This window comes from Tachypleus tridentatus, chromosome 8 (assembly GCF_004210375.1).
Source record: "Tachypleus tridentatus isolate NWPU-2018 chromosome 8, ASM421037v1, whole genome shotgun sequence".
NCBI classification, from domain to species: Eukaryota; Metazoa; Arthropoda; class Merostomata; order Xiphosura; family Limulidae; genus Tachypleus; species Tachypleus tridentatus.
This window is the reverse complement of record NC_134832.1, coordinates 150,663,056-150,679,000: the sequence shown is the minus strand read 5'-3', so window position 1 is coordinate 150,679,000 and position 15,945 is coordinate 150,663,056. Positions and strand designations below refer to the sequence as shown.

The 15,945-nt window shown below is 36.1% G+C and overlaps 1 pseudogene across 1 annotated transcript in view; it reads left to right on the top strand.

Moving 5' to 3' along the window:
• The first annotated feature begins 691 nt into the window (after positions 1–691).
• LOC143224322 (neuropeptide F receptor pseudogene) overlaps positions 692–15,945 on the top strand; it is a 162,529-nt pseudogene continuing 147,275 nt past the window's right edge. The window contains exon 1 of the transcript XR_013013333.1: positions 692–794. The product of XR_013013333.1 is annotated as a neuropeptide F receptor pseudogene (transcript). The remainder of the gene's footprint in view (positions 795–15,945) is intronic.

The following is a 15,945-nucleotide window of genomic DNA, read 5'->3' as shown; positions in this document are numbered from 1 at the left end:
ACTGAATAACATATTAAATGTTTCTTAGTTTATTAATATCGTGCATAGCAAACTTAGCACAACCGAAAATATGAAGCAACAGAGTTTTATAAATGGTAGGTTTTGATTCGACAGGTATATTTGTAAGCGAACAATTCTTTTTTAGACACGGGCGACTCGTTCAGTCAGCAACGGTATGTAGGGCGAGCAAGTTCGGTGAAGGGGATTCGAAAATTCGGCCTTCACCTTGAGAGTCGGGTACCCGAATCATCAGGTCATTCAAGGCCTCGGCTTCTACAGTTAAATGGTAAAACTTCGTAATAGGTTGAGTAACTGAATTAGCTTTTACTTTGATGTATCTTTTAATGCCATAAATATGACTTCATCTTACTTCACAGATAGAAACTTCGCCTAAAATATGTCTTCAGATAATACAGTAAGCTTTCTTCACGTCAACACGCTACACTCAATTCTGTGTTATTCGTTCAGAAAATCAAACGCCATGTTTAATGAATCCGACAGCACATAATAGCGTGTTGATCGCAGCTATGTTAATTTTTCGGCCATCTTTGGTAAGACCATGAAACACAATATTTTATGAAAGATCTTTGATACTTTACAAATAAATAGATAGTACCTCTTTCCTCTACTAGGTGGCGATCTATTTTTTGAGCCTTTTAATACCTGCTCTCAAGCGGCTGGCAACAGTTGAAAAGTGATAGCAGATCAGATCGTTTTAGGAGCAACGCCACACAACACAGATGGGGGAATCTAACATAGAGACCTGAAAAGAAAGATATCTTCCATATCAACAGGTAGGAAACAATATTATTCAACCACTGGTAGTCTGTACGGACATTCAGCCACTTAGTAGCATACCATTTATCCAATGAATACGAGGGAAACAGGTACACTGTAATTGAGAAAATGGGGAACAAAAATACGTATTTCGGTATTCATTACGTTTCAATCAGTTAATACAGTTAAGAGCCTGAGTTCTTTATTGAATTTTACATTATGTTTGTGTTTTCTCAGTGCACATAAAAGATGTTTTTATTTTAACAGTTGGTTAACAATAGTGATAACTGAGAGCTCTTTATAGTTGGAGTTAACAGAGATAAGAGATACATTAGAATTCTAAAGGAAGAGAAACATGAATAAATACAACAGAAATTCTTAGTTTTGTTTCTCTTATCTCTGTTTTAAGCATTTTCCATTCGTTTAGTTTATTGTCCAGGATGGTTCTTATGCTTACAGTAATGGAATTGGATTTTATGTTGAAATTAGTATTATTATTAAATAAATCCGGAAGAGAACGCACAGCACGTGTAAAGTTGCGATAGAACGGAAGGTATCGGAAATTATTATTTTTTATTTTTTTAGGCATTCATAGGTTGTTTGTTGCCACCAAAAACTGATCGATTTTGAGAGGGTATATAACAGCCCTTTTCCACGTGAATCATTCATACACACAATTCAGAGATTTAAGATTTTCAGTATCGATCGAATTTAGACTGAGACCTGGAGAGTTTGCTATAATCTTCATAAAAGATTGGAAAACTGTGGTCCTTGTTTTTGGATATCGTGTGTATTTTTTTCAGTAATTTAATATAGCTAAAAGTTCGACCATTTATTACTATAATAGTTTATATTTATAGAAAGCTCAAGCATTTCATTGGTGAGTTTCAGATTGAGCATTTCATTGGCGGGTTTTAGATTGAGCATTTCATTGGTGGGTTTCAGATTGAGCATTTCATTGGTGAGTTTCAGATTGAGCATTTCATTGGTGAGTTTCAGATTGAGCATTTCATTGGTGGGTTTTAGATTGAGCATTTCATTGGTGGGTTTCAGACTGAGTTTTTTTTTAATTGTCTTTTCATTTTTGAGTAAATTTACTTGTTTTACTTATTTTGCAACTTGGTAAGATCATATCTTCTGGTAATACGCGCAGTAATATTTCTGTTTAGTTTTTATTTAACTATTTTACATTTTAAAATATCTAACAACCAGAAGACGCATATTTTGTTCTCTTGTGTGGTCATACTTGTTTGTTTTTCAATTTCATGCAAAGCTACACGAGAAATATCTGCGCTAGCCATTCGTAATTTAGCAGCGTAACACTAGAAGAATGGTGGGCAGTCATCACCACCCACCGTCAACTCTTGGCCTATTCTTTTACCAACAAACAGTGGAACTGATCTTCAAAACATAATGACCTCAAGGTTCAAAGGGAGAGCATATTTGATGTGACGGAAATTTGAACTCTGGACTCTCAGATTACGAGTTGAACGCCCCTAACGGTCATACTTATAACAACCAAAATGGAAAAAAAGGATGCATTTTATGCACCCAACATTTTACATAAAAACGAATTTGCTCATTTCAAATCTTATTAGAAGGATGAAGGCCATTAAAAAAATATAAATTGGGGTTTTTTCAATTACTTTCCCTTGTTTCGACCATTTTACATGAGATTGTATGTAAATATTATTTATTTTACAGATTTACTTACAAAAATGGTGGATTTGTTCATTTTAAATAATTATAGAAGTGTCCAAATGCTGCAAAAACACGACAAAATCTTGAAATTGTTTTTGACAATTACTCCACTATCTTTCAGTCAATTTATGAAGATACAAAGATAATCTCTACACATAATAAACAGAGATACAGAAAATGTTTGGAATTTTTGTATTTTCTTCAAGTTTTCAACAAAGACGGCCCGGCATGGCCAAGTGGCTAGGCCGTTTGACTCCTAATCTATGGGTCCTGGGTTCGAATCTCCGTCACACTAAACATGCTTGTCCTTTCAGCTGTGGGGATGTTATAATGTAAAAGAGTAGCTGAAGAGTGATGCCTGGTTATCTTCCCTCTAGTCTTACACTGCTAAATTAGGAACAGCTAGCGCAGATAGCCATGGTGTAGATTTGCGCGAAAATTTAAAATAGTTTTGCTGTATAACAAACCATCCTACAACATATTAGTAGCATTTTCAGAAAAAACTTGATAAGACACTGTTAACTTCCTCACAGGTACGTTATGGTGTCTCTCTTTTTCTTACACGTTGAGTTAGGTTATTAGGCCTAGCTTTAAGATTCATTTTTATTTGACATGTATAGATGTAAAATTATTTATTATTTTTCCAAAGAAAAATTCGCCTCTTCTTTTTACCGTTAGATGGATAATTTCACTACTTCGTAATGGATCAGCAATAAACGTAAGGTTTCGTAACGCTAAATTTCGGGGTTTGATCCTTATGGTGGGAACAGCGCCCATGATCCATTATAATTTTATGTCTAACGAACACAAAAACAAAACAAATTTATGGCTGAGTGTTGTCTTTTTTTTTTTCACTCTACAAACACTGGGTATTCAAAGTGTAAAACATCGAAGAGCAGCGGCATGGCGATTTGACGCATTATGTGTTTACTGAAGAAGCAAAAAAAACCGATTTGAGAAAATATGACGCTTACAGTAATTTTGCTCTACTGTCGTGGTAAATGCACTTTTTATCATAGCATTGATATCATAATATTAGTTAAAAGTAAGATTTGAGCTATCAAATACAGAGAGACATCTTTTACAGGGTGCGAAATTGTTTTTTTTCTTTTACATTTTGTGTCCATAACTGTTACTTAGGTTATAAAATCACGCAAAAATATGTACTGTTCAAAATCTTATTTTGTGTCCATAACTGTTACTTAGGTTATAAAATCACGCAAAAATATGTACTGTTCAAGATCTTATTTTGTGTCCAAAACTGTTACTTAGGTTATAAAATCTATAAAAATATAAATATACATATAAAAATATGTACTGTTCAAAATCTTATGATGCCTTTCTCATATATTTTCAGGTTATATTTCTAAAAGCACAAACCAATAATTAACAATAAACCATATAAACATTATTTCCGTAAGATTATTGTTGTTTGAAATTAACAAAACCACAGAACCAGCTGGTTGTTCTCTTCCCATCGCAGGTATCGAAACTTGGATTTTAGCGTTGCAAGTCCGCAGAAATACCGCTCGGGATGAATTTTTTTATTGGTCCTGTTTAATTAAAAGTAAAGCTACAGTGTTTGTTTATAAGAGTTGCTAGGCACTAGGCCTGACAACGTCCACACTACATCAGATTTTGTTGAATTTTGGAGGGTCGGGGTAAACCCTCCATCTCTTTTATTTATTTATTTATATTTATTCTTTTTTTTATAAGACTTCTAATATTTAATATTTCTCTATCACGTCGGATCCTTCACGTTTCACGTTTCGTTTGTTTCGTTCTTTCTGAAATGTTTTTTTTTGTTATTTTCTGTTGTTTAAAACTTTATTTCTTGGTGTTGTAGTTTGGTCAAGTTTTCACCGCTAGATGACACTAAAAGCTCTAACTGTGTCGTGTCCAGATTGCTGAGGTTTTATTTACTTTAATTCACACAGAGTTTTTCCAGTGATACCTCCCACACTTACACTATGATAGATTTATTTTCTAAATTCCACAGTGTTATTTTATGGCCTTGCCCATATTATGAGATGACGTCATCAATGTTACGTAATTACAAACAAATCACTGTCGTAGGTTTACTCAAAGTCCTGCGTTCATACTACAGTCTGTTGCAGTAGTAGTAATGTACTATACACAAAAACATTTACTTTAATACAGATAAAATAAACCTATTTTCAGAAATAAAATTGTTAATGTACCTGAAAAACTTTGTAACGTCTACCACTGAGTGGCCATTTCAATAATAAGGTGTATTTTATTTTAAAGTGAAATGTACTTCTGTTTTTGTCCATGAATGATATACTTCTCTAAGTGGCTCATCAGTTCTTTGTATTTATATATTTCTTATGGTATTTGAGTGTTGTGTCTGATGAAGCTACTTGATTATATACTACCTGTAAGTCTTCCAATGCTCTAAGCCAGATGTTTAATACTCTTAATAGTGGTTGTATATTGTATCTTATAGCCAAATTAAATATTGAGTCATTTAGAGGCATTTGTTTCATATACAAGATGAATAAGATGAGACTAAGTACTCCAGCTTGTGGGGTACTGGTACCGGGGGTGAAGATATCCAATAACGTGTCTTTCACGCTTATTCTGCACCTCCAGAACTAGTCCGTTTCTTTTGAATTTCGCGCAAAGCTACACAAGAGCTATCTGCGCTGTTTGTCCTTAATTTAGATTTGTACGACTAGACGGAAAGTAACTATTCATCACCCCACCCCCACCGCCAACTCTTGAGCTACTCTCTTACCATCGAATAGTAGAGTTGGCTTTCACATTATAACGCCACCACAGCTGATAGGTTTAGCATGTTTGGTGTGACGGGGAATCACCCTCTGACACACAGGTTACAAGTCGAGCGCCTTAACCATATGGCCATGCCGGGGCCCCTCCAGGACTAGGTCTAAGTTGATTCCTACAATGAGCAAGATGAAAATACCATTTATACTCATTAAACGAACCGTATTGTTTCCGTATTGTTTTGTTCAATCAAAACCGGATTAAGTCCATTGTTTAATTGGACTTTTCTTGGTAAGCAGACTCCTGTTCTTTGTTAGATAAGATTTCAAATTGTTATTTACTTCGAGGTTAACTAATCTCTTTCAGTGACTGTTTCTTAGTAGCTGAAATCGAGGTGAGTCTTAAACTGTCACATTTTCATATGCAAATTGTAACCACATAATGGCGGATCCAATATAGCCTGAAGAATAGTTAATAATTATACGCCAACGCGCATAACCTCAAGTGGAATTGGAATAATTTAAAATGTGTACAGAGAATACAGAATTATTTCAGGTGAAAGAGCCGTGTATACCTAACTTCTAAACAAGAATTTTCTAATTTAAGTTCCACTCATTTCGAATAATCAAGGTCTGTTTGTTTGATTGGAATGAAGCGCAAAGATACACAATGCGCTACATGTGATCTGCCCACCACGGTTATCGAAATATGGTTTCTAGCGGTGTGAGTCCACAGACATACCGCTGTGCCGCTGGGAAGGCTCGTATTAAGGAACAAGTGCTGATTGAGCTTAACGAACGAATAAAGTAAAACAAACAAACAATTTCAAACCTCTGTAAATGTTAACAGGAACTGTGAACTAAACAACATGATACAGCTATTTATGCTCTTCTAATGAGGTGTGAAAATACAGCTTTGGCCAAAATGTTTGTCTACTGTCCTATATTAACGTTAATGTCTACATACGTGTAGTTTTGTTATTGAGCAAATCCACGAGTTGTAAAAACGAAGTTAATGCCTAATCTGATTAACGTGTAAGAGTTGTTATTTTGGTCTGTATAAGATGTTTGTCAAAACATAGATGCCTATTTTGTATAAAAGGATATGATTTTGGTATAATGTTTTTCGAAACAGACCAAAAATGTGTTCAGATTTAGTGCAGTCATGTTTCGTCACGTGTCAAAAGTTATATGACGTCATATGAAGCAAATAGACATTTGCTATTGGGTACCCCCAGTTTACTGTATCCAGAATCTTGAAACGTCATGGTTCTACAGTAAGCGTTGTTTCAGGAAATTATATTGATAAATACTGAAACCTACGACCCGAGATGTCCGTGTTTAGGTCAGGTTAACACATAAAGGTCGAACAAATTCTTGCAACACTTTATGACATGACATAAATGGCATGCACACGTTCATTTTAGGGTATGCAGAATAATAGTGAATAGAATACTAGCCAAACAAGGTTATTTTGCGAGAAGGGCGACCTGCAAACAGATACTAACCAGAATTCACGACCATCACTGTGTTACTTGGGTACGACAACATGCTAATTTGTAATTAGGACACGTACAATATGACATCTTTTCAGATGACTTCTGTTATTGCCTCGTTAAGATCGATGTTAATATTTGTGTTCGTCAGTTTGCCCGAAGAGCAGATGAGAAAGACTATCTTTCCTACGGGAAACACTCAGGACGTGGTGCAGTACATGTTTTGGCAGCTATTCACCATGGTGAAAAACTACTCTTCATATCCTCGAAATAAACGTCACTGGTGCCTTTTATAGGCACCATATGGAGATGATATTTCTGCCATATGCTATGTAAAGGTTTGGCAATAAGTTTGTGCTTCAGAATAACAATGCCATTTTCCACATATCATTGAAGATCATCTCGAGCAAAAGGAAGTTACCATATTTTTATGGCCAGCAAAATTTTCACATTGTAATCCCATTGAGAACTGTTGGATAGAACGAAAAATCACCTTATGGACAGTATTCCACATCGCCTTGCGGATGTTATTAGATCACGAGGAAGTTAAGCCAAATAATGAATGCTTAATATAAACTGATATAACGTTAAAGACGTTAGCTATAATAATCCAATGTCATATTTCCTCTCTATATATATTTTGGTAAGATTTTGTGGTGAGAGATAAAATGTAGAATTACCCATCTTTCTACAGGTGTCTGATAAAATTGCTTACACTTCTAATAAATCTATAATAACAAGAAATCCACTTGGAGTAAAAATGTGTTAACCTGAAGAAGGTCGAAACGTTGTTCTAATTATTTTAATTAATGTTTTAATAAATCATTCCTGACTTCCATAGAAGCTGCTTCATTATACAAATTACATACGTAGATGTTTAATATAACACATTTCTCAGTTTGACAGTGTTAAGTGCATTTGTAATCTACTTTAATGATAATGATCTTATTTGTTATAAAACATTCAAACATTTTGGCCAATACTGTAACATCTACAGTTAACCGTGACCAACAAACATTTTCGTAACTTGTATATTAACATACAAGCTTTATTTATGTAGTAATAACCGTAAATTTCTTTGACGTTCAATATTTCCCCAGAAAAAGCACAAGTTGTTCTTATAAACACGTATAAATAAGGAGAAAGTAGAGCGTGTTATAAGCTTGCCATAAAATTGTGTTCGTATCTCAAGAAAATCTACTGAGGTTGTCAAAACTGAACATATTTTTTTGCTGATATACTTGTGTAATATTAGTTTGCTATCAAAGTACATAAAACACATCACTTTTAGCACACAGAACAATCCAGCCTCGTTTTTGTTCGTTTGTCTTTGATGGAAGGCTGTTTATCAGCTTAAAACCTAAGACATTGTTTTTTGTCAGGTTTCGTGTCCCTTTTATAAGTTTTTGTCAGAGCTATTTCTAGAAGTCTTTATTTCAATATGCATTTATAATTACATTAAATATATCATGGTTAATTAGTTGCTGCATGCAAACAGCATTTCCTTTTAATGTTCTCTATCTATATGAGGGTCACGGGTTCGAATCCTCGTCACACCAAATATGCTCGCTCTTTCAGCCTTCGGACGTTAAAATGTGACGGTCACTCCCACTATTCGTTGGTAAAAGGGTAGCTGAAGAGTTGGTGGTGGGTGGTGATGACAAGCCGCCTTCTCTCTAGTCTTACACTGCTAAATTAGGGACGGCTAGCGCAGATAACCCTGGTGTAGCTTTGCGCGAAATTCAAAATAATTTTGCTCTCTAACGAGGTCTACTTTAACAATTTTTAATGTTGCTTTGAAACACCAGGTGCTTAGTGGATAGTAGACCAGTTGGTTGTATGTATTCAAGTCAAGAGCTTAGCCAAGTATATATGTAAACACACACACATACACCTGTATACAACTCTACGGTTTATAAACGTTAATGCATATAAATAAAGATTAGACATTTTTAGTGTTTTTCTAACGTCAGTTTCTAAACCGATAACGCAGACATGATTTGCTGGTTTTTTTTTCATTATTTCCCAAAGGAAATAAATGAGGGAAACCCATCATAATAAACATTTCATGATCTAAGAAGAAATCATTACATAGATATGAGTCATGAACTTATATCTACAATACTTATAAAAAATATATATATTTGTAAATCATATTAAGCCAAATGCCGGCAGTTGAATATTAGATCTTTGAAGCTTGAAATTAAGTCTGAGAAGGTAAATAACATGACGGTTCTTCAGACATTATAAGTCATCGAGTTCTTTTCTCTATTAATATAAGCTTGTTCACTATTTTAAGGAAAGCAAAGAATTTGGACAATGAAAATTACTTGATGTTTTCAAATTTGACGCTACTTTATGAGCACGTGAATCAAACGGCTTGGTCAGAAAAACTACTAGTTTAACGTATAATAACACGACGGTAATTCCTGTTCGCGAAATCCGAAAGTAATATCAATGTTTTTCTTCATCACGTTCGAATCTTTGATAAAACTTCATATGCATTTTTACATAAGTGAATCATTTTCATTGAAATCGGATCATATTTTGTTGAGCTTCAAATGTTGACAACCATTGGCTATAGATTTCTATAGGCCAATCGCGACGTGACGTCCTTATTGATCACTTTAGCACCCATGATAAACATACCACTAGTATATAAAAATACTGTTAATAGGCTGCATCATTTGTGGACAGTATGTGTTTGTGCGTTAATTTTCTTTTCAATATCACTCGTTCGTTTCTATGGCAACAAGAAATTATGTAAATGACCCACATACATTCTGTTATATTTGTGGTAAATATTTGTTAAGCCTCAGATAAGGAAATTGACTTCGGATGGACAGTGAGGGAAGTTGAAACAGAAGCGTGATTGCCTTTAAAGATCTTATCGGCAAATTTTTAGGAAGCAACAAGGACCCAAATTATTATTATTGTGTTTTGTTTTGGAATTTCGCACAAAGCTACTCGAGGGCTATCTGTGCTAGCCGTCCCTAATTTAGCAGTGTAAGACTAGAGGGAAGGCAGCTAGTCATCACCACCCACCGCCAACTCTTGGGCTACTCTTTTACCAACGAATAGTGGGATTGACCGTCACATTATACACCCCCACGGCTGGGAGGGCGAGCATGTTTAGCGCGACGCGGGCGCGAACCCGCGACCCTCGGATTACGAGTCGCACGGCTTACGCGCTCGGCCATGCCAGGCCTTATTATTGTGAATAACATGTTCGATAAATTCAAAAGATGGCTTGTAATAGGAGTTTGAAATTTCATTTCTTACATACTGACAATTTCTCTTAAAATTTGGTGCCGTCAGCGAGGAACAAGGGGAAAGGTTTCATGAAGACATTGGGGAAATGGAAACGAGTTATATCAGGAAGGTGTAACATCATGGAAACGAGTTATATCAGGAAGGGTTTAACACCATGGAAACGAGTTATATCAGGAAGGGTATAACACCATGAAAACGAGTTATATCAGGAAGATGTAACACCATGGAAACGAGTTATATCAGGAAGGAGTAACACCATGGAAACGAGTTATATCAGGAAGGTGTAACATCATGGAAACGAGTTATATCAGGAAGGGTTTAACACCATGGAAACGAGTTATATCAGGAAGGTGTAACACCATGAAAACGAGTTATATCAGGAAGGGGATAACACCATGGAAACGAGTTATATCAGGAAGGTGTAACACCATGGAAACGAGTTATATCAGGAAGGTGTAACACCATGGACACGAGTTACATCAGGAAGGCATAACACCATGGACACGAGTTACATCAGGAAAGTGTAACACCATGGAAACGAGTTATATCAGGAAGGTGTAACACCATGGACACGAGTTATATCAGGAATGTGTAACACCATGGACACGAGTTACATCAGGAAGGTGTAACACCATGGACACGAGTTACATCAGGAAGGTGTAACACCATGGAGACGAGTTACATCAGGAAGGTGTAACACCATGGACACGAGTTACATCAGGAAGGCATAACACCATGGACACGAGTTACATCAGGAAGGTGTAACACCATGAAAACGAGTTATATCAGGAAGGTGTAACACCATGGAGACGAGTTACATCAGGAAGGTGTAACACCATGGAGACGAGTTACATCAGGAAGGTGTAACACCAGCATGATGACTAATTACTGCTACTTATGATGCCACAGATGCAGTATTTATAGAAAATCACAACACTTAGCTTTGAGACTAAAAGATGTAGATAAGAAATACATTGAAAAATATTGACTTTCCCGGCATGGCCAGGTGGGTTAAGGCGTTCGACTCGTAATCCAAGGGTCGCGGGTTCGAATCCCCGTCGCACCAAACATGTTTGCTCTTTCAGCCGTGGGGGCGTTATAATGTGACGGTCAATCCCACTATTCGTTGGTAAAAGAGTAGCCCAAGAGTTGGCGGTGGGTGGTGATGACTAGCTGCCTTCCCTCTAGTCTTACACTGCTAAATAAGAGACGGCCAGCGCAAATAGCTCTTGAGTAGTTTTGCGCGAAATTAAAAAAACAAACAAACAAACATTGATTTCGTGTACATACCCGTATTACGAAATTTTGCACTCGTGTGTACATACTACTCTATGTTTGAAAATTAAAAGAATTATGAAATTACTGTATTACTATCCTCAAACTTCTTGTAATTTACTAGGGTTTCTAAGTAAAGTATACACTGCTGGCCAAAATCTTATGGCCAATGAACATAAAAGAAAAAATATGCATTTTGCGTTGTTAGATTTAACCACTTATTTGAGTAGAGCTTCGAAAGATGAAAATAAGATAAGGGAAAATAAAAAATAAACCTTTTCTAGTATTTAATAGGGAAAATGTGAACACTATGAAATTAGCCTAAATACTAGCTTGTCAAAAATTTAAGACCATACTGAAACAAAGCGTTAATCAGTAAACACGTAACGAAATTTAGTCATTTGTGTTCAAGCATTAGCGTTGTCAACATCTCTCACTGACATCTCCTGTGTTACATTGGGTAAAAACATGGCAAAAGCTAAAAGATTGACAGAGTTTGAACGTGGCAGAATTGTCGAGCTGTAAAAAGGTTTCTCTTAACGTGCCATCACTGGTGAGACTGGGCGTAGTAAAACTGCTGTTGCAAATTTCTTAAAAGACCCTGAGAAATACGGAACGAGGATTTCAAGTGGTCGGCCAAGAAAATTTCGCCGGCGTTGAGCAGGAGGATTCGACGGGTTGTTCGGCAAGTCATCAGTCGATCGTCAAACCAGATTAAGGCCCTTACGAACGCAGAATGCAGCTCATGAACAATAAGACGGCATCTACGAGAGAAAGGCTTTAAAAACCTTAAACGTTTTGAAAGGCCACGTCTCCTTCCACACCACGAAACAGTTCGGTTAAACTTTGCTGAGAAGCACCAAACATGGGACGTAGAAAAGTGAATGAAGGTTTTGTTCTCTGATGAGAATTTAACCTGGATGGTCCAGATGGCTTCCAACGTTACTGGCACAATAAAGATATCCAACAGGAGACATTTTCTACACGACAGAGAGGAGGAGGTTCCATCATGATCTGGGGTGCTTTCTCCTTCCATGGAACAATGGAGCTTCAGGTTATACAGGAGCGTCAAACATCAGTTGGCTACATTGGCATGTCGGAGAGAGCATTCTTATTGACTGAAGGCCCTCGCTTGTGTGGAAATAACTGGATCTTTTAGCAGGACAACGCTGCAATCCACAATGCCCGCAGGACAAAGGACTTTTTCATGGCGAATAACGTGATTCTTTTGGACCATCCAGCGTGTTCGCCCGAACTGAATCCCATTGAAAATGTTTGGGAGTGGATGGCAAGGGAAGTCCATAGAAATGGACGTCAATTCCAAACAGTGCATGACCTTTGTGAAGCCATCTTCACCACTTGGAATAACATTCCAGCCAGCCTTCTGAAAACGCTTATATCGACGATGCCAAGGCGAATGTTTGAAGTTATTCGCAATGACGACCGTGTAAATCACTACTGAGACCTCTTGTTGGGGATTTCCTACCCTGTTTAAGACTTCTTTTTGATATGGTCTTAAACTTTTGACCAGCTAGTATTTAAGCTAATTTCATAGTGTTCACATTTTCCCTATTAAATTATAAAAACGTTTTTATTTTTATTTTCCCTTTTCTTATTTTCATCTTTCGAAGCTCTACTCAAATAAGTGGTTGAGTCTAACAACGCAAAATGCATATTTTTTCTTCATGTTCATTGGCCTTAAGATTTTGGCCACCAGTGTATGTGAGTTGAAAAAGTCCCGTTTCTGTTCAGAGAAACGACTTATTGATTACACGTCTACAGTTTCGGCAAAATTCTTTCTTTTGTTTTCATGTCACTAACAAACAGCTGTTAAAATTTCGTAGAGAGGAAAATTCTCTTTCTATTAGTTATAAATTTCAGCTACTTAAAAGTAAGTGGTACAAGTTAAGAACTTTCAAATTATTGATTTGAAGGGTGGAGCCACTCTAGTAGATTTGCTAAATATGTTGGTATCCTAGCAAACCATAGAGGTAGAAGGTTCGAATTTTATGATTATCTTGTCTTTATCTCAAAATCGAGTTTCGCATTCGTGAGCTACGTGTGCATGTTTTATGGTGGGCATAATAAACTATAAACTTAGCAGTAAGACAACTGCACATGTTATATGACACACAAAAACTGATACTTAATATTTTTTCTTTACATTTTCTTTTAAATTAGAGTCCCTCTAGTACAGTGGTAAGTCTACGGATTTACAACGCTAAAATTAAGGGTTCGATTCCCCTCGGTGGGCTCAGCAGATAGTCCGATGTGGCTTTGATACACGAAACCACACACACTCCTTTTAAAATAAAACATAATTTTAAAAATTTAAATTATAAACTACGTTTCGATACTGAAAACTTTGAACATAACGCTCCAAACTTCGTGATACGTGTACTTTAACCTACTACAGGGGCGAAAGAGTTACTGCTGGTGAACACGTAATTTTGAGTTGTAGATTTCACAAACAAATCTCAATGAATGACGATAAATATTCATTTGAAGTTAATGTTTTTCCTTATTTTTCCAGTTTGTTTGTGTTTTTGTTAAGGAACGTAATAACAAAAAATATTCCTTGTGGAAAAAGAAATAATAATTTGATCTAAGTAAGAGTATTTGTTTCTTCCCGATTTGTTAAAAAGTTTTTACGTGATAGATAAAGAATGTACAGCTGGATCTTGGAAAATCTGTTATTCAAACCAAAACAATTTTGTGAAGTTTAAATTCGCAAACGTGTGAAATTCCGAATTTTTTTTTTTTTAGTTTCCCACAAAACTGCTACAGCCACCCCTAATTTAGCCGTCCCTACTTTAGCAGTGTACGACTAGAGGGAAGGCAGTTAGTCATCACCACCCACCGCCAACTCTTTAGCTACTCTTTTACCAACGAATAGTGGGATTGACCGTCACATTATAATGCTTCTACGGTTGAAAGGGCGAGCATGTTTGATGCAACCGAGATTCGAACCCGCGACTCTCAGATTACGAGTCGAGTGCCTTAACCACCTAGCTATTCCGGGACTAACTTACGAATTACCTGACACTAAAGACGGTCAGAAATTATCATCTGCCATCACAAGATCCTTTCCAGTTTCTTTGAACTGGATAACAAAACTGACTGTCACTCTTATAATTCACGCAAAGCTGAAATTGCAGAGCGTGCCCGGTAGTTTCTCGTCTCGAACTGTGGTTCTTTTTAATTCACATCCTGACATGGTAATCACTTGGCCACATTTGGTCGAGAGAAAACTACCACGTCAGAGACACCTAGGTTCAGGCATTACTGTCCCTACCTTAGAACTACTGGCCAAAGAGAATGCTAACAGTCAATAGAATCCACCGCCAACTAAACTACTGCTACTTTTATAACGCTTCGTAACAGACTGTGGAGCAAATTCACCGGGATTTAGAAACATTAAGCCTTCCAATAAACATCGCTAAATACTAGGAAATACACAGTGGACATTAAATACTGGGAAATACCTTATGCACAATCTAGTAAGACCAAAATTCGTCTTCTTATACACAAGTTTGCAATATCAGATTCGATAAACATCCATCCATGGCTATTCTTTGTGTGTTTAAACACAAGCAAAACGTTATTACATATCCAGGTTGGTCAAAGCCACTGAAAACTTCGGCATAACCATTGACATTAATTATTAAACGTAATTACATCCTAGCTAAAAGCAAAAACTAAACGGATACTGTTTTAATAGAAAAAATAAAGATTGAGATTATCAGATCTAAATATTACCTTATGTATTTCCTATTAGTCGAAAGATAAATTGTGTTGATCTATATATTTGTATATAGATATAATATCGACATACATTTTGTCAAACGAACAGTGGAGTGATCCTAAATGTCAGTTGAGAGAACGTATATAGCTCACCTAATAGCTTTGATGAATAGCGTTTTGCTGCTATTCTGGGAAGTTGTTTTTTCTACGATTTTGCGCAAAGATAGTGGTAGTAACTTTTAATAAAACCAACTGCAAATAAAAGTCAGTCCGGTAATTAATGTAGCCAAGTTTTGTCTATCTATGTATAGTTGTATCTAGTTTTGAACAAATACGAGAGGATAATTAAGCTCTCTGTATGAGAGAGAAAAGTGGAATTTGAAAATCGATTTTGTAATTCACGTAGAACCTCAAAGTGCGGAGTGTATTTTTGAGGGAAATTGGTTGTGATCCATGATTTAAAGTCTGGGCTCTCTAACACCTAGTGTACTCGCACTCAACAAAGTATTTTCTCGTTTATATAAACGTTTACAAACTTAAATACACGCAGTTTTCATATCTAGTGGCTGTGATGAACTAGTAATATGTTAACAGTTTGTACGATCTTCTTTCTGTCCATATTAAGCTACACGTTGTTACACATGTTAGCACTAACATTTGTTTTGCCTTCATGGTTACACTTATTACATATGCTAACACTAACATTTGTTTTGCCTTCATGGTTACACTTATTACATATGCTAACAATAACATTTGTTTTGCCTTCATGGTTACACTTATTACATATGCTAACACTAACATTTGTTTTGCCTTCATGGTTACACTTATTACATATGCTAACACTAACATTTGTTTTGCCTTCATGGTTACACTTATTACATATGCTAACACTAACATTTGTTTTGCCTTCATGGTTACACTTATTACATATG